Genomic DNA, 26,978 nt, shown 5'->3' with positions numbered 1-26,978 from the left:
TTTTATATGATAGAGAAAACCAGCATAGCTTTATTTTATTATTTGCAACTTTCAAAAATACAGCTAATTTTATTTAAAGCAATAGTTATATGAAATATTTCTAACAAAAGGACCATTCAAAAGGTTTTTGAGTAACGTAGATTTCTATGCATTTATTTGTACTGTTTTTTTTACAAATGATGAGTTTTAATTTGTTGCAGATATCTAAAGACTATTCAATAGTACACACCACCCCAACATGCTACCAATATTCACTTTGTTCAACGATGTCCAAATTATTACAATGGAGTTTATGAACCTATGAATTTATAGCAAAAGTATTTAGATTGAATTTCATCTGCCCTTATAGCTCAGTGGTAGAGCGTCAATCTTGTAAACTGAAGGTCTGCAATTTGATCCTGCATGAGAGCAAATTATATTTTGGTGACAAACTTATTCAGTTAGGTTTGGAAGTATATATGGAAGTTCTAGTGCTTCTAATTTTATAGAGAAATTCAGCATATAGTTTTATTTTAACATTTGCTTCTTTTGGTATTCCTATTTAATGATATACATGTGTTTTTATTTCAAAGTTGCAGAGGTTAACGTTCATCCCTTATGAAAAAGTTTTGTCACAATTTTTATTTTTAGATATTTTTAGAGAGTCTAATATTGAAGAGTGACAAGAAGTAATGCATATTTAAACGCCTCCATTAAACATCGACAATGGTTATTTAGGTTAAATTATATTGTTGTTACAAATTTACTCAGTTAGGTTTGGAAGATCTAGTGTTTCAAATTTTATATAGAAAATCAGCATATCTTTATTTTAACATTTGCTTCATTCAAAAACACACCTATTTATATTTAAAACAATAGTGATGTGAAATATTTCTAACAAATGGACCAACTGAAAAGGCTTGAGTAAGATACATTTTTATACATTTATTTGTATTGTTTTCTTACAAATGATTAGTTTTAATTTGTTGCGGATATCTTAAGACTTGTCAATAGTACGCACCAACCCAACATGCTACCAATATTCAACGATGTCCAAATTATTACGGCGGAGTTTCTAACACTAAATTATAACAAAAATATGTAATTAAATTTCATCTGCCCTTATAACTCATAGGTAGAGTGTCAGTCTTGTAAATTGAAGGTCTGTAGTTTGATCCTGCATAAGGGAAAATTATATTATTGTTACAAATTTATTCAATTAAATTTGGAAGTATGTTTCAAAAGACCTAGTGCTTCAAATTTTATATGATAGAGAAAACCAGCATAGCTTTATTTTATTATTTGCAACTTTCAAAAATACAGCTAATTTTATTTAAAGCAATAGTTATATGAAATATTTCTAACAAAAGGACCATTCAAAAGGTTTTTGAGTAACGTAGATTTCTATGCATTTATTTGTACTGTTTTTTTTACAAATGATGAGTTTTAATTTGTTGCAGATATCTAAAGACTATTCAATAGTACACACCACCCCAACATGCTACCAATATTCACTTTGTTCAACGATGTCCAAATTATTACAATGGAGTTTATGAACCTATGAATTTATAGCAAAAGTATTTAGATTGAATTTCATCTGCCCTTATAGCTCAGTGGTAGAGCGTCAATCTTGTAAACTGAAGGTCTGCAATTTGATCCTGCATGAGAGCAAATTATATTTTGGTGACAAACTTATTCAGTTAGGTTTGGAAGTATATATGGAAGTTCTAGTGCTTCTAATTTTATAGAGAAATTCAGCATATAGTTTTATTTTAACATTTGCTTCTTTTGGTATTCCTATTTAATGATATACATGTGTTTTTATTTCAAAGTTGCAGAGGTTAACGTTCATCCCTTATGAAAAAGTTTTGTCACAATTTTTATTTTTAGATATTTTTAGAGAGTCTAATATTGAAGAGTGACAAGAAGTAATGCATATTTAAACGCCTCCATTAAACATCGACAATGGTTATTTAGGTTAAATTATATTGTTGTTACAAATTTACTCAGTTAGGTTTGGAAGATCTAGTGTTTCAAATTTTATATAGAAAATCAGCATATCTTTATTTTAACATTTGCTTCATTCAAAAACACACCTAATTTTATTTAAAACAATAGTGATGTGAAATATTTCTAACAAATGGACAATTGAAAAGTTTTGAGTAAGATAGATTTTTATGCATTTATTTGTATTGTTTTCTTACAAATGATGAGTTTTTATTTGTTGGAAATATCTTAAGACTTGTCAATAGTACGCACCAACCCAACATGCTACCAATATTCAACGATGTCCAAATTATTATGATGGAGTTTATGACACTAAATTATAAAAAAAACATGTAAATTAAATTTCATTTGTCCTTATAGTTTAGGGGTAGAGTGTGTAATACCCCAAAATTCACCCTTCATTTTTCCTGAAAAAAATAATTAAAAATAAATAAATAAATAAAATTTAATTAAATAAATAAATAAAATATAACAAATTTTTTTGGACTTGGGTCTCCCTCATTTGAGCCCACTACCCACGAAAATCAGTCTATAAATACTGAAGTTTCAGTAGAGGAAAACACACTTGGAGTTACACTGGGAGATTCACTGGAGAGAAAAAGGAAGAGAAGCAAAATACTCTGAGGTTTCCTTGGAACAAAACCTTGGACAAAACCTGGAGAGAAACCTGACAGAGAACTCAGAGTAGCCTCCAAACCCTGAAGGGAACTCAACTGCACAGAATCACCTCTGCCTCACATAAACCCTAAAGATTGTTTTGTAAACCTCACGGGTGCAACTCAATTTCAATCAAGCTCTCCAATCAGGTTTGCCCTTATTCCCATTACCTTTATGCTCTTAATTTGGATCATCTGAATGTTTGAGGTATGATGGATGAATTTCATTAGGTTTTTGCCCACGGGTTCATAATTATGTATGAATGTATAAATAATGCCTTGAATGCTTAATCGTTTAATTTCTGAAGTGTATGCCACAAGGTTTGAGGTTTCTGAAACCATACTATTATCCATGAAAAAAATGCTTATGGTGTTTCACTAACCCTTTTGTTGAGTTTTTGTGAGGGCTCACATGACTTTTGAAGGGATAACTTGCGTGGTTTTCCCACTTTATTTGTGGGATACCCCCTGGAGGTTTCATTCCGATTACCTGTACTGACTCACTTTCTTTGATGGTGTTTAGCTTGGAAGGATCCCTGGGTTTCCCATTCCTCTAACTGCTGTTACTTCGGATCTTTATCCGTGTGGTACTTTTACATTTTTCCCGCATTTTACTGCTTTCTTAGCTGGAAGACCTCGATAGGAGGCAATGTTTGAGCCCCTTGGTGGCATTTTACTTTGAGATACATGTTTTGTGTTTTGTATTCATATCCCCACACGTAGCGCGGTTCCTTCGTCAAGGACTGCCTGTTTGCCCTCGAGCATCCCAAACCCTAAAACCCATAACACACGTTTACTCCTTCTACTACAGGCGAGTAAGTCTCCAAAGGTCGAGCATCCGGTAGATTGCGTAGTGACGTCGTTCGTCCAAAACCCAATCCACAACCCCGTAGTTAGCCGAACTACGGCTTGCTCTGATTCTCATTCCAGATGAGATACGTAGGTATAAGACGCGATGTCTTAGCGAGCACACACCCCCCAACCCATAGGTCAGCCGAGCTACGAAGACTCTGATTCTCATATTCAGATGAGATACGTATGCAGTGGATGCGACATCCGCGCGAGTCATTTCTCTTAACCTTTTTAGTAAATAAACACATTAGGTAAACCCACACCCTTTAGACGAAAACCACAAAAGTGGATCCCGTAGAATACTATGGATGCGTAGGGGTGTTAATACCTTCCCTTCGCATAACCGACTCCCGAACCCAAGATTTGGTTGCGAGACCCCGTCTTGTCCTTTCCTTTTTCAGGTTTACTTCGAGCGTTTCCTTTCCCTCCTTTGGGATGAATAACGCACGGTGGCGACTCTTCTGTCTTTTTCTTTCGCCGGTTGTTTTTTTCGCGCACCGTATTTTTCAGGTTGCGAGAGCTGGCGACTCTGCTGGGGACCGAGAAGTTGACCTCTTGCTGGTCCATCTTCCCTAAGCGAGTCCCTCTTAGCTTTTGTGATTTCTTGTTCATTGGGTGTTCATGCTTTTGTACATTTATTTACTTACTTGCTTGCATTCATCTGCTGTATCTGTTGGAGCTATTGTTTGTTTGTTGGGATGGGATGTTCTACGAGAGATAAGCCCATTACCCAGGCTTGAGTGCACACACAGGTTTTAGAGTGGATAATCATGAGGCTTGCGTGGCATGTTGCTACGTTAAGTCGTTCGTGAAGAACCACACCCAGACGAGGTTTCTTTTGGATATATTATGTCCTACGGATGTTCCGTAACGACATGATGTTCCTTTAGAAATCGTCAACTCTGGTGACCATTTCCCGAGAACTTAGTCGAGGCCTCTCCTCCGAGACGTGATTATGTTAGCTCTGGTGGGCGCATTCTCGCTGATCAATCCGAGGACCCCGAGACTGGGAACTTGCTTTAGGATGTCCTGTTGAGGGGAGTCAGTGGAGGTCTTTTATCCCGTAATAATGCCAAACCTTCAGTGGTAAACGTATTATTCGCGACTGAAGGGCTGAAGTTGACGAACTTCTGTTCTTAGAACCTACCAGTGAGGGGCAGGCTAAATTCAGGAAACCTTAACCTCCAACCAACCCGGTTTTCTGGAGCAGAGCTTTGATCTTGTATTATATTCCTCAGTGGTTTTCTCTTCAGACAGTGTAACCCGACAGATGTTCAAGCAGATATAGCAACCCTGATTGACATGCCACTGCATTGCATTCACATCATCACATCATTTTCATTCATATCATTTAACACATGTTTATCCATTTCAAGGGGGTTTACATCTTCTTCTTGATTCCAGTCGGAGTTTTTCTGGTTCTCTTAAGATGGATATTGGCAGAAAGAGACTTGTCGCCTACAAGTTTCCGGTGGTCTGTCTGGAGCCCATCCAACAGTTGATGCAGTTAATGGATCCTGGTTCTCTAGAAGGATTCCGAGAGGATTACGGTCTGATTCTAAGTTTTGTCACGGTTCTTTCCAAAGATCAACATGACGCCCTATTCACACTGCTACAGTTCTATGACCCTCCATTGAGGTGTTTCACATTCCCGGATTATATCTTGGTCCCTACTCTGGAGGAGATTTCCAGTTTTCTTAGAGTTCCTATCAGGTCACAGTTATTGTTCTACAGTTCTGAGTTTCTGCCCGATCTCAGCATGGTTGCTTCAGCCACATATTTGGAGGAATCAGTCTGGAAGGCTAATATGTGTCAGAAGGGAGAAGTTAGTGGTTTTCATCTGAGTTTCTTACTGGGAGAAGCAAAGAAGAAGCTGGAAGACGGTAACCAGAGGGGTTTCAATGCTGTGTTGGCTCTTTGTGTGTATGGGATTGTCTTGTTCCCTAATGTCGCCAAATTTGTGGACATGGACGCAATACGCCTCTTCGTGTTGAGAAATCCAGTACCGACCTTGCTAGGAGATTTCTTTCATTCAGTGCACCACAGAAATAAGAATAGAAAAGGGGGATTGTTGAATTGTTGTGTGCCTTTATTTTATAGGTGCTTCAGTTCTCACCTACCCAAATCAGGAGTGTTCGTTAATGTCAAGGACTCGTTGAGTTGGTCGAAGAGATTGATGGGGTTGAGAGCTGAAGATATTCCTTGGTGGTCCGACCGGAGCTTGCTTCGGGTAGATATTATTCATAGTTGTGGGAACTTCCCAAATGTTCCGTTGGTAGGAAGAAGAGGAGGAATCAACTATAATCCTTCTCTAGCAGTCAGACAGTTTGGGTATGCTTTAAGAACTCCGCCTTTGGAAAAGGATGTGGAAGAATCTCTGTTTTTCCATTCTTCGCCTGATTTGACGGTATCCCGTAAGGCAGCTGAGGCCTGGCTCAAGGTAATCAAGAGAGGAAGAACCGTCCTTGGAAAAGGAGATTGTAGAACTTACCCTCGGTAGGAAGAATGGCTTCAAGGAAGAGTCGAAGAGTTTGGTCTGCCGTTCCCTATTGAAGAACCTTTGTATCCACCTACTCCTGAGCAGTCAACAATGGTGGGCCGAGAGGAGTACGACAAGTTGAAGAGTGCCAGGGAGGGACTTCAAACCAAGAACTCAGAGTTAAGTGAGAAGTTGCAAGACTGTATGCGTCAATTCCAGGAGGCAGAATATCAGAAGGGGGAAGCCGTCAGAGTGCAAAAGGAAGCAGAGAGGAGATTTGCTGTGGAGGCAGACTTCTTCAGGAAGATAGACGAAGCCTTGAGATCATCCAGTTCTGAGTTGAGGCGAGTCAAGCAGCAGTTAGTAGATGCTCATGGTAAATTAGCTGGGTGGCAGGAGCAATGGGATGCATTTTCAGCTTCTAGGAAGGCAAAAGAGGAGGAGATGGTGGCCGAATTAACTGGTCAGATGGAGAAATTGAAGACTTTGCTGAAGGGGAAGAACAATGAGCTTGTGTGCGCCCGTTCTACTAATGGTTACATCACAAATCAACTCAATGAGGCTCGAGGACAGATTGAAGAACTCAAGGTGCTGGCAGGTTTTAAGAAATCCAGACTTGAAGAGGTATTCAGAGAAGATGATGGGAATTACTACAGAGAGCACATCAACGAACTGGATGGGATCATTCACAAGAGGAATCTGCTTATCCGGCATTTGACAGAATCTCCAGATCATCCCGACACGGTGGCATTACTGGCTGAAGTTAGGAGCAGTCTTTATGGGTTGTATACAGGAGGCTGATTCCTGATTTTTGTTCCTCCCTTCACTTATTGTATTGTAGTGATGATCCACAGGCTCGTTGTGGAGATCCTCTCTTGATGTACTGTCGGCTAAGGCCCTTCTCTTTGAACTTATCTGCATGATGGTTTTATCTCTATTGCATCTTGATCTTCGAAGTTTATCTATGGCTCGATCTTCTCGTGAGACTGGAATCAAGGGGTAGAATACCTTTTGGAATTGATAAACATGTCATTGCATTTACATATTCATTTGCATATCTTGCATAACAGGTACCGCCGTATTGTTCTCAGTTGTTTGGTATTCCACTACTAGGATAGCTGACTCAGGCATTCACCGATATGGTACCCGAAGGAATCAACGAAGAGGGTGGGGATAGTGATTGTGACATCGACAACTGGGTGCGTCCGAGGATCCCGGGTGAAGTCATCAACAATTGGTCTTCTGAGGAGATTGTCCAAGTCACTTTTCTGAAGGAGTAATTTTCTTTGTTTATTCATGCATGTCCAAGTCTTACGTTCCGCCTAGGGCGTAATGACTCATTGTAGGGCTCATCTATGTGACACTTGCATTTTTTATCATAAATAAAGGACGTCTTTTTGCATTCAAATATTTCGTTCCCTGTCTTTCTATTTTTGCAGTTTTTCAAAATAAAAAAAATGGCAATGTTTTGTTTAGTTTCCACTTTTTTCTTTCACACTCATAAGCACATACCATCACTCATGCAGATGCACATTACCGGATCCTATTGATAACGGTTCTGCTATGGCTCGCTTCGACTTTGAAAATCCAATCTTTCAAGCTGAAGAAGAGGGTGATGAAGACTGTGAACTCCCTGAAGAGCTTACCAAGTTATTAAAACAAGAGGAAAGGGTTATTCAACCGCATCAAGAGTCTGTTGAAGTGATTAATCTCGGCACCGAGGACGCCAAGAGAGAAATCAAGATAGGGGCTGCTTTAGGAGATGATGTAAAGAAAGGGCTGATTGAATTGCTGCAAGAATACGTTGACATCTTCGCCTGGTCTTATCAGGACATGCCTGGGCTGGACACAGACATCGTGGTACACCGCTTGCCTCTCAAAGAAGGTTGTCCTCCGGTCAAGCAGAAGCTCAGAAGAACAAGACCAGAGATGACTGTCAAGATAAAGGAAGAAGTGCAAAAGCAGTTGGATGCAGGGTTTCTAGCAGTCACCAATTATCCGCCATGGGTTGCAAACATCGTCCCAGTACCTAAGAAGGATGGAAAGGTACGGATGTGTGTCGACTACCGGGATCTGAACAGAGCTAGCCCTAAAGATGATTTCCCGTTACCTCACATCGATGTTTTGGTGGATAATACAGCTCAGTTCTCGGTATTCTCCTTCATGGATGGCTTTTCCGGCTATAACCAAATCAAGATGGCACCAGAAGACATGGAAAAGACAACTTTCATAACCCCATGGGGCACCTTCTGCTACAAGGTGATGCCGTTTGGTCTGAAAAATGCCGGAGCAACATATCAGCGAGCGATGGTGACTTTGTTCCATGATATGATTCATCATGAAATCGAGGTTTATGTTGATGATATGATTGCCAAATCTCAGACAGAAGAAGAACATTTGGTGAATTTGCAGAAACTGTTTGAGCGTTTGAGGAAATTCAAACTGAGACTTAATCCGAACAAGTGCACTTTCGGGGTGAGATCGGGAAAATTGATGGGTTTTATTGTTAGCGGAAAAGGGATTGAGGTGGATCCCGACAAAGTGAAAGCGATACAGGAAATGCCAAAGCCAAGAACAGAGAAGCAAGTCCGTAGTTTCTTAGGGAGGTTGAACTACATTGCAAGGTTCATCTCTCACCTAACAACCACGTGTGAGCCAATTTTCAAATTGCTGAAGAAAGATCAGGCTATCAGGTGGAATGAAGATTGTCAAAGGGCTTTCGAGAAGATAAAAGAGTATCTACAGAAACCTCCGATCCTTATACCTCTAGTTCCTGGGAGACCTCTGATAATGTACCTATCAGTGACTGAGAACTCGATGGGGTGTGTATTGGGACAACATGACGAGTCTGGTCGAAAAGAGCATGCCATATACTACCTTAGCAAAAAGTTTACCGACTGTGAAGTCAAATATTCGCAGCTTAAGAAAACTTGTTGTGCTTTGGCCTGGGCTGCTCGCCGACTGAGGCAGTATATGTTGAACCATACTACCTTGTTGATTTCTAAGATGGATCCAGTGAAATACATATTCGAGAAGCCAGCTCTCACCGGAAGGGTCGCTCGTTGGCAAATGATTTTAACAGAGTATGATATTCAGTACACGTCACAGAAGGCCATCAAAGGTAGTATTCTGTCAGACTACCTTGCCGAGCAGCCGATTGATGATTATGAGTCGATGAAGTTTGATTTTCCAGATGAAGACATCATGTTCCTCAAGATGAAAGACTGTGAAGAGCCAGTTGTTGAGGAGGGACCTGATCCAAACGAAAAGTGGACTTTGTTGTTTGATGGGGCTGTCAATGCTAGAGGAAGTGGAATTGGCGCTGTCATTACAACTCCGAAAGGTGCACACATACCTTTCACCGCTCGTTTGACTTTTGAGTGCACAAATAATGAAGCTGAGTACGAGGCCTGTATTTTGGGTATTGAGCAAGCCATTGATCTGAGAATCAAGACTCTGGACATCTTCGGAGATTCAGCTCTGATGATCAATCAAGTAAATGGTGATTGGAATACTCTCCAACCCACTCTGGTCCCCTACAGAGATTACACGAGAAGACTGTTGACTTTCTTCACAACAGTAAAATTGTATCATATACCTCGTGATGAGAACCAGATGGCAGACGCACTTGCTACTCTATCCACCATGATCAAGGTAATTCGTTGGAACCATGCTCCCAGGATCGATGTTATGCGCCTTGACAGGGTCGCATATGTGTTTGCTGCTGAACTGGTAGTCGATGACAAGCCCTGGTATCACGATATCAAGTGCTTTCTGAAGAATCAAGAGTACCCTGCAGGGGCATCCAACAATGACAGAAAGACTTTGAGAAGATTGGCAGGCAGTTTCTTCTTGAACAAAGACGATGTGCTGTATAAGAGGAACTTCGACATGGTTTTGCTCAGATGCGTGGACAGACACGAGGCGGACATGTTAATGCAGGAAGTTCATGAAGGTTCCTTCGGTACTCATGCCGGCGGACATGCAATGGCTAAGAAATTGTTGAGAGCGGGTTATTATTGGATGACCATGGAGTCAGATTGCTTCAAATATGCTCGGAAGTGTCATAAATGCCAGATTTATGTTGATAAGGTGCATGTACCGCCGAATCCTCTGAATGTGATGTCTTCGCCGTGGCCGTTTTCTATGTGGGGTATTGACATGATTGGAAAGATTGAACCGACTGCTTCGAATGGGCATCGCTTCATCCTTGTTGCCATCGACTATTTCACCAAGTGGGTCGAGGCAGCGTCGTTCGCGAATGTCACCAGACATGTGGTTGCCCGTTTCATCAAGAAAGAAATCATTTGTCGCTATGGGATTCCCGAAAGAATCATTACTGATAATGGTTCTAATCTCAACAACAAAATGATGAAGGAGTTGTGTCAGAACTTCAACATTCAGCATCACAATTCTTCCCCTTACCGCCCTAAGATGAATGGCGCTGTTGAGGCGGCAAATAAGAACATAAAGAAGATTGTGCAGAAGATGGTCGTCACGTACAGAGATTGGCATGAGATGCTACCTTTCGCCTTGCATGGGTACCGCACTTCAGTACGTACATCGACCGGGGCAACCCCTTACTCCCTGGTGTATGGTATGGAAGTAGTCCTACCTGTTGAAGTGGAGATTCCTTCTCTAAGAGTCTTGTTGGATGTCAAGTTAGACGAAGCCGAATGGATTCGGACAAGGTTCAATGAGTTGAGTCTTATCGAAGAGAAGCGAATGGCAGCCATTTGTCATGGGCAGTTGTATTAGAGTCGGATGAAGAGAGCCTTTGATCAGAAAGTGCGTCCTCATTGTTTCCAAGTCGGAGATTTAGTGTTGAAAAGGATCCTTCCTCCTCAGACAGATCACAGGGGCAAGTGGACTCCTAACTATGATGGACCGTATATTGTCACCAAGGTTTTTGATGGTGGGGCCTTAATGCTTGCAACTATGGATGGTGAAAACTTCACTTCCCCTGTGAACTCAGACGCAGTTAAAAAATACTTCGCATAAAATAGACCCGCTGGACAGTAAAAAGAATAGTCCAGGCAAAAATGGGCATCCCGACGAACCAAGAAAATGAAAAGGTTCGGGCAAAAATTAGGGATTAAAAATGAAAAGATCGTACACCCGGTAAGTTGAAAACCTGAAAAGGCAACTTAGGCAAAAATGGGTATCCCAGTGGATTGAAAACCCGAAAAGGGAGATCCAGGCAAAAGTTAGGGATTAAGCGAATGACTGCGTTCTGAGTTAGTTCTGAATCTCATCTCATGTCGATGACTGGAAATTTTCAAAAGGTAGGAAACAGTCCAATCACCTTTTCAGAAGGTTGATCATCTAGAGGATCTTGAAGACGGGCAAGTCATAGCAGAATTGGAACCCAATAGAAATCCATTTCACATTGCCATTAGATTAATTTCTATTTTGCGATTACCTATTTCCAGGGATTGCTTCTTGATGTAAATGCCTATTCAGAGGCCATTCAATCAATAAAATCATGTTATTCAGTATATCTCTGTTTTCATTTTCATTTTACTGTTTTGTTTGCAAAAATGACGTCCGAATTTTTGATAAACATTGCATCATGACACATAAGGGCTTTACAGGTACATGCTTAATAAACATTTAAAATTGCTGTAAATTTTAAGTGCTTTGGATTGTCTATTCAGAACAGATACCCTCGGGGCATTTCCTTAAAATCCCCTACAGATGATCGTGAATATCTTCCCCAGTGAAGTCGCCAACAGACGAATCCGGTGTCTTATCCCTGTAGAGCTGATCAGAGTGTTAGATTTTTCAATCCCCAACAGGTTCTCACCACTGTACTTCCCCAAGCGTTTGTTTCAGGACATACACTCCCCAGTAGAGTTGATAGTGCCAGACTATATATCCCCAGCGGAGTTGACAGTGCCAGACTGTATCTTCCCAGCAGAAGTGGCTGCTCCTTAGAGTTCGAGGCCAGATCGATAATCCCAATGCCAGATCCATGTTTTCTTTCCTTGAAGCAGAACCTCGGTACCGTATTAGTGTTTGCTTCCCCCGCTGAGTCATCTCTCACAGATCGTGGTTGCCAGAACCACTATCGCTTTCCCCAACAACAGGTTTTCAGTGTCGTTCTCTCCCCAGTCTGAATCTCAGCATTTCGTTATTGCTAGAACACCGTGTGGCGGGTCATTTCCCCACATAATTCTTTGCGCTGTGCATCTCCCGCAGCCTTGCTAGGGTCCAGAAGATGGTGATCATTTCCCCAGCAGATCCCCTTGCCTCAGCTTGGCATTCTACCCAGCATTTCGCATCCCTGCATGTAGAATCATATTGCATTGCATCCTCCCAAATCGCGTAGCATTTCCATTTTCATGGAGCATTACGCCATTGAAAGATTCAAACATACGCATGTAAGCATAAAACATTCTCGGTATCCCAAGTGATAAGCTAAAAGTTGTTTCCAGTACTCAGACTGAAGATTGTTCATGACCCACCTTGGTTATCCCCAACAAGTGTTATCGGCCCATGCGTCGCCTTTATTATCATTCCCTATTTCTGCCAATGCTGACAGGCATGAAGTTTTCCGATGTTCAGATCGAAGAAGTTTCCGACGTTCAGGTCGATGCAACTTGTGGCATTCAGGCCAGTTTTCCGGTATCCAGATCGAAGTGGCATTCAGGCCAGTTTTCCGGTATCCAGACCGAAGTGGCATTCAAGCCAGTTTTCCGGTATCCAGACCGAAGTGGCGTTCAGGCCAATTTCCGATATTCAGATCGAAGTGGTGTTCAGGCCAGTTTCCGATATTCAGATCGAAGTGGCATTCAGGCCAGTTTTCCCGATATTCAGATCGAAGTGGCATTCAGGTTAAGTCTTTCCGATGTTCAGATCGAAGAAGTTTCCGACGTTCAGGTCGATGCAACTTGTGGCATTCAGGCCAGTTTTCCGATGTTCAGATCGAAGAAGTGTCCGACGTTCAGGTCGATGCAACTTGTGGCATTCAGGTCGTGGTTATTTCTGTGTTACCATTTATTTTGGTATCCAAGTTAACATTCTTTTTCGGTATTCAGACTGACTCTCACCGTACCAGACGGATTCTTCTTTCAAGACCACCTCTTTGCCGATTCTGACAGACATTGTTACTTCACTTCACTTTAGTGCAAATTTTTGGGCTTTTATTGTATTCAACCCCTTGATACCTCGAAAGTACGAAAGCAGCTGCCATCTTCTTTCCGGGTCTCTAGTTGATTGAATAGGGGCAGCTGTAATACCCCCAAATTTACCCTTCATTTTTCCTGAAAAAAAAAACGAAAAAAAGAACGAAAAAATAAAGAAAAAATAAAGAAAAAATAAATAAATAAATAAATAAAATTAATTAAATAAATAAATAAAATATAACAAATTTTTTTGGACTTGGGTCTCCCTCATTTGAGCCCACTACCCACGAAAATCAGTCTATAAATACTGAAGTTTCAGTAGAGGAAAACACACTTGGAGTTACACTGGGAGATTCACTGGAGAGAAAAAGGAAGAGAAGCAAAATACTCTGAGGTTTCCTTGGAACAAAACCTTGGACAAAACCTGGAGAGAAACCTGACAGAGAACTCAGAGCAGCCTCCAAACCCTGAAGGGAACTCAACTGCACAGAATCACCTCTGCCTCACATAAACCCTAAAGATTGTTTTGTAAACCTCACGGGTGCAACTCAATTTCAATCAAGCTCTCCAATCAGGTTTGCCCTTATTCCCATTACCTTTATGCTCTTAATTTGGATCATCTGAATGTTTGAGGTATGATGGATGAATTTCATTAGGTTTTTGCCCACGGGTTCATAATTATGTATGAATGTATAAATAATGCCTTGAATGCTTAATCGTTTAATTTCTGAAGTGTATGCCACAGGGTTTGAGGTTTCTGAAACCATACTGTTATCCATGAAAAAAATGCTTATGGTGTTTCACTAACCCTTTTGTTGAGTTTTTGTGAGCGCTCACATGACTTTTGCAGGGATAACTTGCGTGGTTTTCCCCGATTACCTGTATTGACTCACTTTCTTTGATGGTGTTTAGCTTGGAAGGATCCCTGGGTTTCCCATTCCTCTAACTGCTGTTACTTCGGATCTTTATCCGTGTGGTGCTTTTACATTTTTCCCGCATTTTACTGCTTTCTTAGCTGGAAGACCTCGATAGGAGGCAATGTTTGAGCCCCTTGGTGGCATTTTACTTTGAGATACATGTTTTGTGTTTTGTATTCATATCCCCACATGTAGCGCGGTTCCTTCGTCAAGGACTGCCTGTTTGCCCTCGAGCATCCCAAACCCTAAAACCCATAACACACGTTTACTCCTTCTACTACAGGCGAGTAAGTCTCCAAAGGTCGAGCATCCGGTAGATTGCGTAGTGACGTCGTTCGTCCAAAACCCAATCCACAACCCCGTAGTTAGCCGAACTACGGCTTGCTCTGATTCTCATTCCAGATGAGATACGTAGGCATAAGACACGATGTCTTAGCGAGCACACATCCCCCAACCCATAGGTCAGCCGAGCTACGAAGACTCTGATTCTCATATTCAAATGAGATACGTATGCAGTGGATGCGACATCCGCTCGAGTCATTTCTCTTAACCTTTTTAGTAAATAAACACATTAGGTAAACCCACACCCTTTAGACGAAAACCACAAAAGTGGATCCCGTAGAATACTATGGATGCGTAGGGGTGCTAATACCTTCCCTTCGCATAACCGACTCCCGAACCCAAGATTTGGTTGCGAGACCCCGTCTTGTCCTTTCCTTTTTCAGGTTTACTTCGAGCGTTTCCTTTCCCTCCTTTGGGATGAATAACGCACGGTGGCGACTCTTCTGTCTTTTTCTTTCGCCGGTTGTTTTTTTCGCGCACCGTATTTTTCAGGTTGCGACAGAGTGTCAGTCTTGTAAACTGTAGGTCTGCACTTTTATCCTGCATGAGGGAAAATTATATTATTGGTACAAATTTATTCATTTGGTTTGGAGGTATATTTGAAAGTCCTAGTGCTTCAAATTTTATATGATAGAGAAAATCAACATAGCTTTAATTTTTTATTTGCTTCTTTCAAAAATAACCCTAATTTTATTTAAAACAATAGTTATATGAAAAAACTCTAACAAAAGGACCATTGAAAAGGTTTTTGAGTAACGTAGATTTTTATGCTTTTATTTATACTATTTTTTGACGAATAATGAGTTTTAATTAGTTGCAGATATCTTAAGACTTTTCAATAGTACGCACCACCCCAACATGCTACCAATATTCATTGTATTAAATGTTGTCCAAATTATTACAATGGAGTTTATGAACCTATGCAATTATAGGAAAAATATTTAAATTTAAGTTTATCTGCCCTTATATCTCAGTGGTAGAGCGTCAGTCTTGTAAACCGAAGGTCTGCAGTTCAATCTTGCATTGAGCCAAATTGAAATATTGTTACAAATTTATTCAGTTTGGTTTGTATTTTTTTTCAAAGTTGCAGTGGGTAACGTTCTACCCTCATAGGAAAGTTTTGTCACTATTTTTATTTTTAGATCTTTTTAGAGATTCTAATATTGAAGAGTGGCAAGAAGTAATGCATATAACAACGCCTCCATTAAACATCGATAATTATTATTTAGTTCAAATTATATTGTTGGTACAAATTTATTGAAATAGGTTTGGAAGTTCTAGTGTGTCAAATTTTATAGAGAAAATCAGCATAGCTTTATTTTAACATTTGCTTCTTTCAAAAACACACCTAATTATATTTAAAATAATAGTGATGTGAAATATTTCTAACAAATGGACCATTGAAAAGGTTTGAGTAAGATACATTTTTATGCATTTATTTGTATTGTTTTCTTACAAATGATGAGTTTTAATTTGTTGCGGATATCTTAAGACTTGTCAATAGTACGCACCAACCCAACATGCTACCAATATTCAATGATGTCCAAATTATTACAGTGGAGTTTATAACACTAAATTATATCAAAAATATGTAATTAAATTTCATCTGTAATTATAGCTCAGAGGTAGAGTGTCAGTATTGTAAATTGAAGGTCTGCAGTTTGATCCTGCATAAAGGAAAATTATATTATTGTTACAAATGTATTCAGTTAAGGTTGGAAGGATGTTTCAAAAGTCCAAGTACTTCAAATTTTATATGACAGAGAAAACCAACATAGCTTTATTTTATCATTTGCAACTTTCAAAAGTACACCTAATTTTATTTAAAACAATAGTTATATGAAATATTTCTAACGAAAGGACCATTGAAAAGGTTTTTGAGTAACATAGATTTTTATTCATTTTTTGTACTGTTTTTTTTACAAATGATGAGTTTTAATTTGTTGTAGATATCTAAAGACTATTCAATAGTACAGACCACCTCAACATGCTACCAATATTCACTTTATTCAACGATGTCCAAATTATTACAATGGATTTTATGAACCTATGAAATTATAGCAAAAATATTTAGATTGAATTTCATCTGCCCTTATAGCTCAGTGGTAGAGCGCCAGTCTTGTCTACTGAAGGTATGCAATTTGATCCTGCATGAGAGCAAATTATATTTTTGTTACAAATTTATTCAGTTAGGTTTGGAAGTATATATGGAAGTTCTAGTGCTTCTAAATTTATAGAGAAATTCAGCATATCGTTTTATTTTAACATTTGCTTCTTTTGGTATTCCTATTTAATGATATACATGTGTTTTTCTTTCAAAGTTGCAATGGGTTAACGTTCATCCCTTATGAAAAAGTTTTGTCACAATTTTTATTTTCAGATATTTTTAGAGAGTCTAACATTGAAGAGTGGCAAGAAGTAATGCATATCACAACGCCTCCATTAAACATCGACAATGGTTATTTAGGTTAAAATATATTTTTGTTACAAATTTATTCAGTTAGGTTTGAAAGTTCTAGATTTTCAAATTTTATAGAGAAAATCAGCATATCTGTATTTTATCATTTGCTTCTTTCAAAAAAAACACCTAATTTTATTTAAAGCAATAGTGATGTGAAATATTTCTAACAAATGGACAATTGAAAAGTTTTGAGTAAGATAGATTTTTATGCATTTATTTGTATTGCTTTCTTACAAATGATGAGTTTTTATTTGTTGGAGATATCCTGCATGAGGGAAAATTATATTATTGTTACAAATTTATTCATTTAGGTTTGGAATTTTGTTCGAAAATCCAAGTGCTTCAAATTTTATATAATAGAGAAAATCAACATAGCTTTTTTTTTATCATTTGCTTATTTAAAAAATACACCTAACTATTTAAAACAATTGTTATATGAAATATTTCTAACAAAAGGACCAATGAAAAGGTTTTCGAGTAACATAGATTTTTATGCATTTATTTGTACTGTTTTTTTTACAAATGATTAGTTTTAATTTGTTGCAGATATCTTAAGCTTTTACATAGTACGCACCTTCCCAACATGCTACCAATATTTACTTTATTCAATGATGTCCAAATTATTACAATGGAACTTATGAACCTATGAATTTATAGCAAAACTATTTAGAGTGAATTTCATTTGCCTTTATAGCTCAGTGGTAGAGCGTCAGTCTTGTAAACTGAAGGTCTGCAGTTCGATCCTGCATAAGGGCAAATTATATATTTGTTACAACTTTATTCAGTTAGGTTTGGAAGTATATATGGAAGTTCTAGTGCTTCTAATTTTATAGAGAAATTCTGCATATAGTTTTATTTTAACATTTGCTTCTTTTGGTATTCCTATTTAATGGTATACATGTGTTTTTGTTTCAAAGTTGCAATGGGTTAACATTCATCCCTTATGAAAAAGTTTTGTCACAATTTTCATTTTCAGATATTTTTAGAGAGTCTAACATTGAAGAGTGGCAAGAAGTAGTGCATATTACAACGCCTCCATTAAACATCGACAATGGTTATTTAGGTTAAATTATATTGTTGTTACAAATTTATTCAATTAGGTTTGGAAGTTCCAGTGTTTCAAATTTTATAGAGAAAATCAACATATCTTTATTTTAACATTTGCTTCTTTCAAAAAAACACCTAATTTTATTTAAAACAATAGTGATGTGAAATATATATAACAAATGGACAATTGAAAAGTTTTGAGTAAGATAGATTTTTATGCATTTATTTGTATTGTTTTTTTACAACTGATGAGTTTTTATTTGTTGGAAATATCTTAAGACTTGTCAATAGTACGCGCCAACCCAACATGCTACCAATATTCAACGATGTCCAAATTATTATGATGGAGTTTATGACACTAAATTATAACAAAAACATGTAAAATAAATTTCATCTGTCCTTATAGTACAGGGGTAGAGTGTCAGTCTTGTAAACTGAAGGTCTGCACTTTTATCCTGCATGAGGGAAAATTATATTATTGTTACAAATTTATTCATTTAGGTTTGGAAGAATATTTGAAAGTTCTAGTGCTTCAAATTTTATATGATAGAGAAAATCAACATAGCTTTAATTTATCATTTGCCTCTTTAAAAAATAACCCTCATTTTATTTAAAAAAATAGTTATATGAAATAACTCTAACAAAAGGACCATTGAAAAGGTTTTTGAGTAACGTAGATTTTTATGCTTTTATATATACTGTTTTTTTTTTACGAATAATGAGTTTTAATTAGTTGCAGATATCTTAAAACTTTTCAATAGTACGCACCACCCCAACATGATACCAATATTCATTGTATTCAATGTTGTCCAAATTATTACAATGGAGTTTATGAACCTATGCACTTATAGGAAAAATATTTAAATTTAAGTTTATCTGCCCTTATATCTCAGTGGTAGAGCGTCAGTCTTGTAAACCGAAGGTCTGCAATTCGATCTTGCGTTGAGGCAAATTGAAATATTGTTACAAATTTATTCAGTTAGGTTTATGTTTTTTTTTCAAAGTTGCAGTGGGTAACGTTCTACCCTCATCAGAAAGTTTTGTCACTATTTTTATTTTTAAATATTTTTAGAGAGTCTAATATTGAAGAGTGGCAAGAAGTAATGCATATAACAACGCCTCCATTAAACATCGTTAATTATTATTTAGTTCAATTATATTGTTGTTACAAATTTATTCATATAGGTTTGGAAGTTCTAGTGTATCAAATTTTATAGAGAAAATCAGCATAGCTTTATTTTAACATTTGCTTCTTTCAAAAACACACCTAATTATATTTAAAATAATAGTGATGTGAAATATTTCTAACAAATGGACCATTGAAAAGGTTTGAGTAAGATACATTTTTATGCATTTATTTGTATTGTTTTCTTACAAATGATGAGTTTTAATTTGTTACGGATATCTTAAGACTTGTCAATAGTACCCACCAACCCAACATGCTACCAATATTCAATGATGTCCAAATTATTACAGTGGAGTTTATAACACTAAATTATATCAAAAATATGTAATTAAATTTCATCTGTGTTTATAACTCAGAGGTAGAGTGTCAGTCTTATAAATTGAAGGTCTGCAGTTTGATCCTGCATAAAGGAAAATTATATTATTGTTACAAATTTATTCAGTTAGGGTTGGAAGGATGTTTCAAAAGTCCAAGTGCTTCAAATTTTATATGACAGAGAAAACAAACATAGCTTTATTTTATCATTTGCAACTTTCAAAAGTACACCTAATTTTATTTAAAACAATAGTTATATGAAATATTTCTAACGAAAGGACCAGTGAAAAGGTTTTTGAGTAACGTAGATTTTTATTCATTTTTTGTACTGTTTTCGTTACAAATGATGAGTTTTAATTTGTTGTAAATGTCTAAAGACTATTCAATAGTACAAACCACCTCAACATGCTACCAATATTCACTTTATTCAACGATGTCCAAATTATTACAATGGATTTTATGAACCTATGAAATTATAGCAAAAATATTTAGATTGAATTTCATCTGCTCTTATAGCTCAGTGGTAGAGCGTCAGTCTTGTCTACTGAAGGTCTGCTATTTGATCCTGCATGAGAGCAAATTATATTTTTGTTACAAATTTATTCAGTTATGTTTGGAAGTATATATGGAAGCTCTAGTGCTTCTAATTTTATAGAGAAATTCAGCATATAGTTTTATTTAAATTTTGCTTGTTTTGGAATTCCTATTTAATGATATACATGTGTTTTTGTTTCAAAGTTGCAATGGGTTAACATTCATCCCTTATGAAAAAGTTTTGCCACAATTTTTATTTTCAGATATTTTTAGGGAGTCTAACATTGAAGAGTGGCAAGAAGTAATGCATATTACAACGCCTCCATTAAACATCGACAATGGTTATTTAGGTTAAATTATATTGTTGTTACAAATTTATTCAGTTAGGTTTGGAAGTTCTAGTGTTTCAAATTTTATAGAGAAAATCAGCATATCTTTATTTTATCATTTGCTTCTTTCAAAAAAAACACCTAATTTTATTTAAAACAATAGTGATGTAAAATATTTCTAATAAATGGACAATTGAAAAGTTTTGAGTAAGATAGATTTTTATGCATTTATTTGTATTGCTTTCTTACAAATGATGAGTTTTTATTTGTTGGAGATATCCTGCATGAGGGAAAATTATATTATTGTTACAAATTTATTCATTTAGATTTGGAATTTTGTTCGAAAGTCCAAGTGCTTCAAATTTTATATAATAGAGAAAATCAACATAGCTTTTTTTTATCATTTTCTTATTTCAAAAATACACCTAACTCTATTTAAAACAATTGTTATATGAAATATTTCTAACAAAAGGACCAATGAAAAGGTTTTCGAGTAACATAGATTTTTATGCATTTATTTGTACTGTTTTTTACAAATGATTAGTTTTAATTTGTCGCAGATATCTTAAGCTTTTACATAGTACGCACCTTCCCAACATGCTACCAATATTCACTTTATTCAATGATGTCCAAATTATTACAATGGAACTTATGAACCTATGAATTTATAGCAAAACTATTTAGATGGAATTTCATTTGCCCTTATAGCTCAGTGGTAGAGCGTCCTTCTAGTAAACTGAAGGTCTGCAGTTCAATCCTGCATGAGGGCAAATTATATTTTTGTTATAACTTTATTCAGTTAGGTTTGGAAGTATATATGGAAGTTCTAGTGCTTCTAATTTTATAGAGAAATTCAGCATATAGTTTTATTTTAACATTTGCTTCTTTTGGTATTCCTATTTAATGATATACATGTGTTTTTGTTTCAAAGTTGCAATGGGTTAACATTCATCCCTTATGAAATTTTTTTGTCACAATTTTCATTTTCAGATATTTTTAGAGAGTCTAACATTGAAGAGTGGCAAGAAGTAATGCATATTACAACGCCTCCATTAAACATCGACAATGGTTATTTAGGTTAAATTATATTATTGTTACAAATTTATTCAGTTAGGTTTGGAAGTTCCAGTGTTTCAAATTTTATAGAGAAAATCAACATTTCTTTATTTTAACATTTGCTTCTTTCAAAAAAACACCTAATTTTATTTAAAACAATAGTGATGTGAAATATATCTAACAAATGGACAATTGAAAAGTTTTGAGTAAGATAGATTTTTATGCATTTATTTGTATTGTTTTCTTACAACTGATGAGTTTTTATTTGTTGGAGATATCCTGCATGAGGGAAAATTATATTATTGTTACAAATTTATTCATTTAGGTTTGGAATTTTGTTCGAAAGTCCAAGTGCTTCAAATTTTATATAATAGAGAAAATCAACATAGCTTTTTTTTATCATTTTCTTATTTCAAAAATACACCTAACTCTATTTAAAACAATTGTTATATGAAATATTTCTAACAAAAGGACCAATGAAAAGGTTTTCGAGTAACATAGATTTTTATGCATTTAATTGTACTGTTTTTTACAAATGATTAGTTTTAATTTGTCGCAGATATCTTAAGCTTTTACATAGTACGCACCTTCCCAACATGCTACCAATATTCACTTTATTCAATGATGTCCAAAATTATTACAATGGAACTTATGAACCTTTGAATTTATAGCAAAACTATTTAGATGGAATTTTATCTGCCCTTATAGCTCAGTGGTAGAGCGTCAGTCTTGTAAACTGAAGGTCTGCAGTTCGATCCTGCATGAGGGCAAATTATATTTTTGTTACAACTTTATTCAGTTAGGTTTGGAAGTATATATGGAAGTTCTAGTGCTTTTAATTTTATAGAGAAATTCAGCATATAGTTTTATTTTAACATTTGCTTCTTTTGGTATTCCTATTTAATGATATACATGTGTTTTTGTTTCAAAGTTGCAATGGGTTAACATTCATCCCTTATGAAAAAGTTTTGTCACAATTTTCATTTTCAGATATTTTGAGAGTCTAACATTGAAGAGTGGCAAGAAGTAATGCATATTACAACGCCTCCATTAAACATCGACAATGGTTATTTAGGTTAAATTATATTATTGTTACAAATTTATTCAGTTAGGTTTGGAAGTTCCAGTGTTTCAAATTTTATAGAGAAAATCAACATATCTTTATTTTAACATTTGCTTCTTTCAAAAAAACACCTAATTTTATTTAAAACAATAGTGATGTGAAATATATCTAACAAATGGACAATTGAAAAGTTTTGAGTAAGATAGATTTTTATGCATTTATTTGTATTGTTTTCTTACAACTGATGAGTCTTTATTTGTGGGAAATATCTTAAGACTTGTCAATAGTACGCACCAACCCAACATGCTACCAATATTCAACGATGTCCAAATTATTATGATGGAGTTTATGACACTAAATTATGACAAAAACATGTAAATTAAATTTCGTCTGTCCTTATAGTACAGGGGTAGAGTGTTAGTCTTGTAAACTGAAGGTGTGCACTTTTATCCTGCATGAGGGAAAATTATATTATTGTTACAAATTTATTCATTTAGGTTTGAAAGCATATTTGAAAGTCCTAGTGCTTCAAATTTTATATGCTAGAGAAAATCAACATAGCTTTAATTTATCATTTGCCTCTTTAAAAAATAACCCTAATTTTATTTAAAACAATAGTTATATGAATAACTCTAACAAAAGGACCATTGAAAAGGTTTTTGAGTAACGTAGGTTTTTATGCTTTTATTTATACTGTTTTTTTACGAATAATGAGTTTTAATTAGTTGCAGATATCTTAAAACTTTTCAATAGTACGCACCACCCCAACATGATACCAATATTCATTGTATTCAATGTTGTCCAAATTATTACAATGGAGTTTATGAACCTATGCAATTATAGGAAAAATATTTAAATTTAAGTTTATCTGCCCTTATATCTCAGTGGTAGAGCGCCAGTCTTGTAAACCGAAGGTCTGCAATTCGATCTTGCGTTGAGGCAAATTGAAATATTGTTACAAATTTATTCAGTTAGGTTTATGTTTTTTTTTCAAAGTTGCAGTGGGTAACGTTCTACCCTCATCAGAAAGTTTTGTCACTATTTTTATTTTTAGATATTTTTAGAGAGTCTAATATTGAAGAGTGGCAAGAAGTAATGCATATAGCAACGCCTCCATTAAACATCGTTAATTATTATTTAGTTCAATTTTATTTTTGTTACAAATTTATTCATATAGGTTTGGAAGTTCTAGTGTATCAAATTTTATAGAGAAAATCAGCATAGCTTTATTTTAACATTTGCTTCTTTCAAAAACACACCTAATTATATTTAAAATAATAGTGATGTGAAATATTTCTAACAAATGGACCATTGAAAAGGTTTGAGTAAGATACATTTTTATGCATTTATTTGTATTGTTTTCTTACAAATGATGAGTTTTAATTTGTTGCGGATATCTTAAGACTTGTCAATAGTACGCACCAATCCAACATGCTACCAATATTCAATGATGTCCAAATTATTACAGTGGAGTTTATAACACTAAATTATATCAAAAATATGTAATTAAATTTCATTTGTGTTTATAACTCAGAGGTAGAGTGTCAGTCTTGTAAATTGAAGGTCTGCAGTTTGATCCTGCATAAAGGAAAATTATATTATTGTTACAAATTTATTCAGTTAGGGTTGGAAGGATGTTTCAAAAGTCCAAGTGCTTCAAATTTTATATGACAGAGAAAACCAACATAGCTTTATTTTATCAATTGCAACTTTCAAAAGTACACCTATTTTTATTTAAAACAATAGTTATATGAAATATTTCTAACGAAAGGACCATCGAAAGGGTTTTTGAGTAACGTAGATTTTTATTCATTTTTTACATTGTTTTTTTTACAAATGATGAGTTTTAATTTGTTGTAAATATCTAAAGACTATTCAATAGTACAAACCACCCCAACATGCTACCAATATTCACTTTATTCAACGAAGTCCAAATTATTACAATGGATTTTGTGAACCTATGAAATTATAGCAAAAATATTTAGATTGAATTTCATCTGCCTTTATAGCTCAGTGGTAGAGCGTCAGTCTTGTCTACTGAAGGTCTGCAATTTGATCCTGCATGAGAGCAAATTATATTTTTGTTACAAATTTATTCAGTTAGGTTTGGAAGTATATATGGAAGTTCTAGTGCTTCTAATTTTATAGAGAAATTCAGCATATAGTTTTATTTTAACATTTGCTTCTTTTGGTATTCCTATTTAATGATATACATGTGTTTTTGTTTCAAAGTTGCAATGGGTTAACATTCATCCCTTATGAAAAAGTTTTGTCACAATTTTCATTTTCAGATATTTTTAGAGAGTCTAACATTGAAGAGTGGCAAGAAGTAATGCATATTACAACGCCTCCATTAAACATCGACAATGGTTATTTAGGTTAAATTATATTATTGTTACAAATTTATTCAGTTAGGTTTGGAAGTTCCAGTGTTTCAAATTTTATAGAGAAAATCAACATATCTTTATTTTAACATTTGCTTCTTTCAAAAAAACACCTAATTTTATTTAAAACAATAGTGATGTGAAATATATCTAACAAATGGACAATTGAAAAGTTTTGAGTAAGATAGATTTTTATGCATTTATTTGTATTGTTTTCTTACAACTGATGAGTTTTTATTTGTTGGAAATATCTTAAGACTTGTCAATAGTACGCACCAACCCAACATGCAACCAATATTCAACGATGTCCAAATTATTATGATGGTGTTTATGACACTAAATTATAACAAAAACATGTAAATTAAATTTCGTCTGTCCTTATAATACAGGGGTAGAATGTTAGTCTTGTAAACTGAAGGTCTGCACTTTTATCCTACATGAGGGAAAATTATATTATTGTTACAAATTTATTCATTTAGGTTTGAAAGCATATTTGAAAGTCCTAGTGCTTCAAATTTTATATGATAGAGAAAATCAACATAGCTTTAATTTATCATTTGCCTCTTTAAAAACTAACCCTAATTTTATTTAAAACAATAGTTATATGAAATAACTCTAACAAAAGGACCATTGAAAAGGTTTTTGAGTAACGTAGGTTTTTATGCTTTTATTTATACTATTTTTTTACGAATAATGAGTTTTAATTAGTTGCAGATATCTTAAAACTTTTCAATAGTACGCACCACCCCAACATGATACCAATATTCATTGCATTCAATGTTGTCCAAATTATTACAATGGAGTTTATGAACCTATGCAATTATAGGAAAAATATTTAAATTTAAGTTTATCTGCCCTTATATCTCAGTGGTAGAGCGCCAGTCTTGTAAACCGAAGGTCTGCAATTCAATCTTGCGTTGAGGCAAATTGAAATATTGTTACAAATTTATTCAGTTAGGTTTATGTTTTTTTTCAAAGTTGCAGTGGGTAACGTTCTACCCTCATCAAAAAGTTTTGTCACTATTTTTAATTTTAGATATTTTTAGAGAGTCTAATATTGAAGAGTGGCAAGAAGTAATGCATATAACAACGCCTCCATTAAACATCGTTAATTATTATTTAGTTCAATTATATTGTTGTTACAAATTTATTCATATAGGTTTGGAAGTTCTAGTGTATCAAATTTTATAGAGAAAATCAGCATAGCTTTATTTTAACATTTGCTTCTTTCAAAAACACACCTAATTATTGTCGCATCCGCGAAAAACAACCGGCGAAGCTCAAATAAAAATACAACACACAGAGCCGCCACTGCGCGTTATTTATCCCAAGATAGGGAAAGGAAACGCTCAGAGAAACCTGGAAAGGAAATGGTCTCGCGACCAGAGAGAAAGGGTAAGGGAGTCGGTTACGCAAGGGGAAGGTATTAGCACCCCTCACGTCCGTCGTACTCGACGGGATCCACGTTCTAAAATAAAGAATAGGTTGCTAAACATCACACACACACACGGGGAACGCAGGTGGGGTTGAGAGAAGGGAGCTCGATAGGACATCGCATCCTATGCCTACATATCTCGTCTGGAACGAGAATCAGAGCCACTGTAGTTCGGCTTACGCACGCCAAACAACACAAAACATACAAACAAGCAAGGGTGGCAAACATGGAGCCCGACAACCACTGGATGGAATTACGTCGGCATCCGAACCAAAACACACTCACAAGGGCAAACGTGGAGCCCGACTGCCAATCACTGGGCTTACGTCGGCATCCGAACCAAAACACACAGTCAGATAACAAGCAAACACAAACAAAAGAAAAAGGTTGCCCGGAGTGGTCTCGCACGACCACCTGCCTACATACCTCGTCTGGAACGAGGATCAGGGCGATGTAGTTCCCCTGAAAGGGACTGCATTGCTAACCAGAAACCAGGGAAAGACACACTACTAGGGAGCTGGACTCGAGCCTAGTGTTGTCATGCATCGTTGCCCTAAGTTCAGTTTTCTATCCTACTTGCATAAGCAAACTATTCCTATCCAGGAAAGAAGCAAGCACACAAGCATACAGCATAATTCAAGCATACATCAAATGAGAACAAGCATCTCAAACAGATATCCACATAGCACGCACTATAACCAAACAAGGGGCTCACACAATAGGTTTGACTGCCTCAACAAGTCATCTGTACTGGCTGGGTTTGCTCTTAACCTTGCCATTACGAGGCTAAGGTGAAGCAGATGAGAGGT

The 26,978-nt window shown here is 35.9% G+C and overlaps 3 non-coding genes across 3 annotated transcripts; all 3 read left to right on the top strand.

The window, feature by feature from the left end:
* Positions 1-17,504: 17,504 nt before the first annotated feature.
* On the top strand, positions 17,505-17,576 carry TRNAT-UGU (transfer RNA threonine (anticodon UGU)). Its single transcript has one exon. It is a non-coding gene; the product is annotated as a tRNA-Thr (tRNA).
* A 3,353-nt stretch (positions 17,577-20,929) lies between these two features.
* TRNAT-AGU (transfer RNA threonine (anticodon AGU)) lies at positions 20,930-21,001 on the top strand. Its single transcript has one exon. It is a non-coding gene; the product is annotated as a tRNA-Thr (tRNA).
* A 984-nt stretch (positions 21,002-21,985) lies between these two features.
* On the top strand, positions 21,986-22,057 carry TRNAT-UGU (transfer RNA threonine (anticodon UGU)). Its single transcript has one exon. It is a non-coding gene; the product is annotated as a tRNA-Thr (tRNA).
* Positions 22,058-26,978: the final 4,921 nt, after the last annotated feature.

This window comes from Lathyrus oleraceus, chromosome 6, assembly GCF_024323335.1.
Source record: "Lathyrus oleraceus cultivar Zhongwan6 chromosome 6, CAAS_Psat_ZW6_1.0, whole genome shotgun sequence".
NCBI classification, from domain to species: domain Eukaryota; kingdom Viridiplantae; phylum Streptophyta; class Magnoliopsida; order Fabales; family Fabaceae; genus Lathyrus; species Lathyrus oleraceus.
Note: the sequence above shows the minus strand (reverse complement) of the source record. Positions and strands in the feature narration are given on the sequence as shown.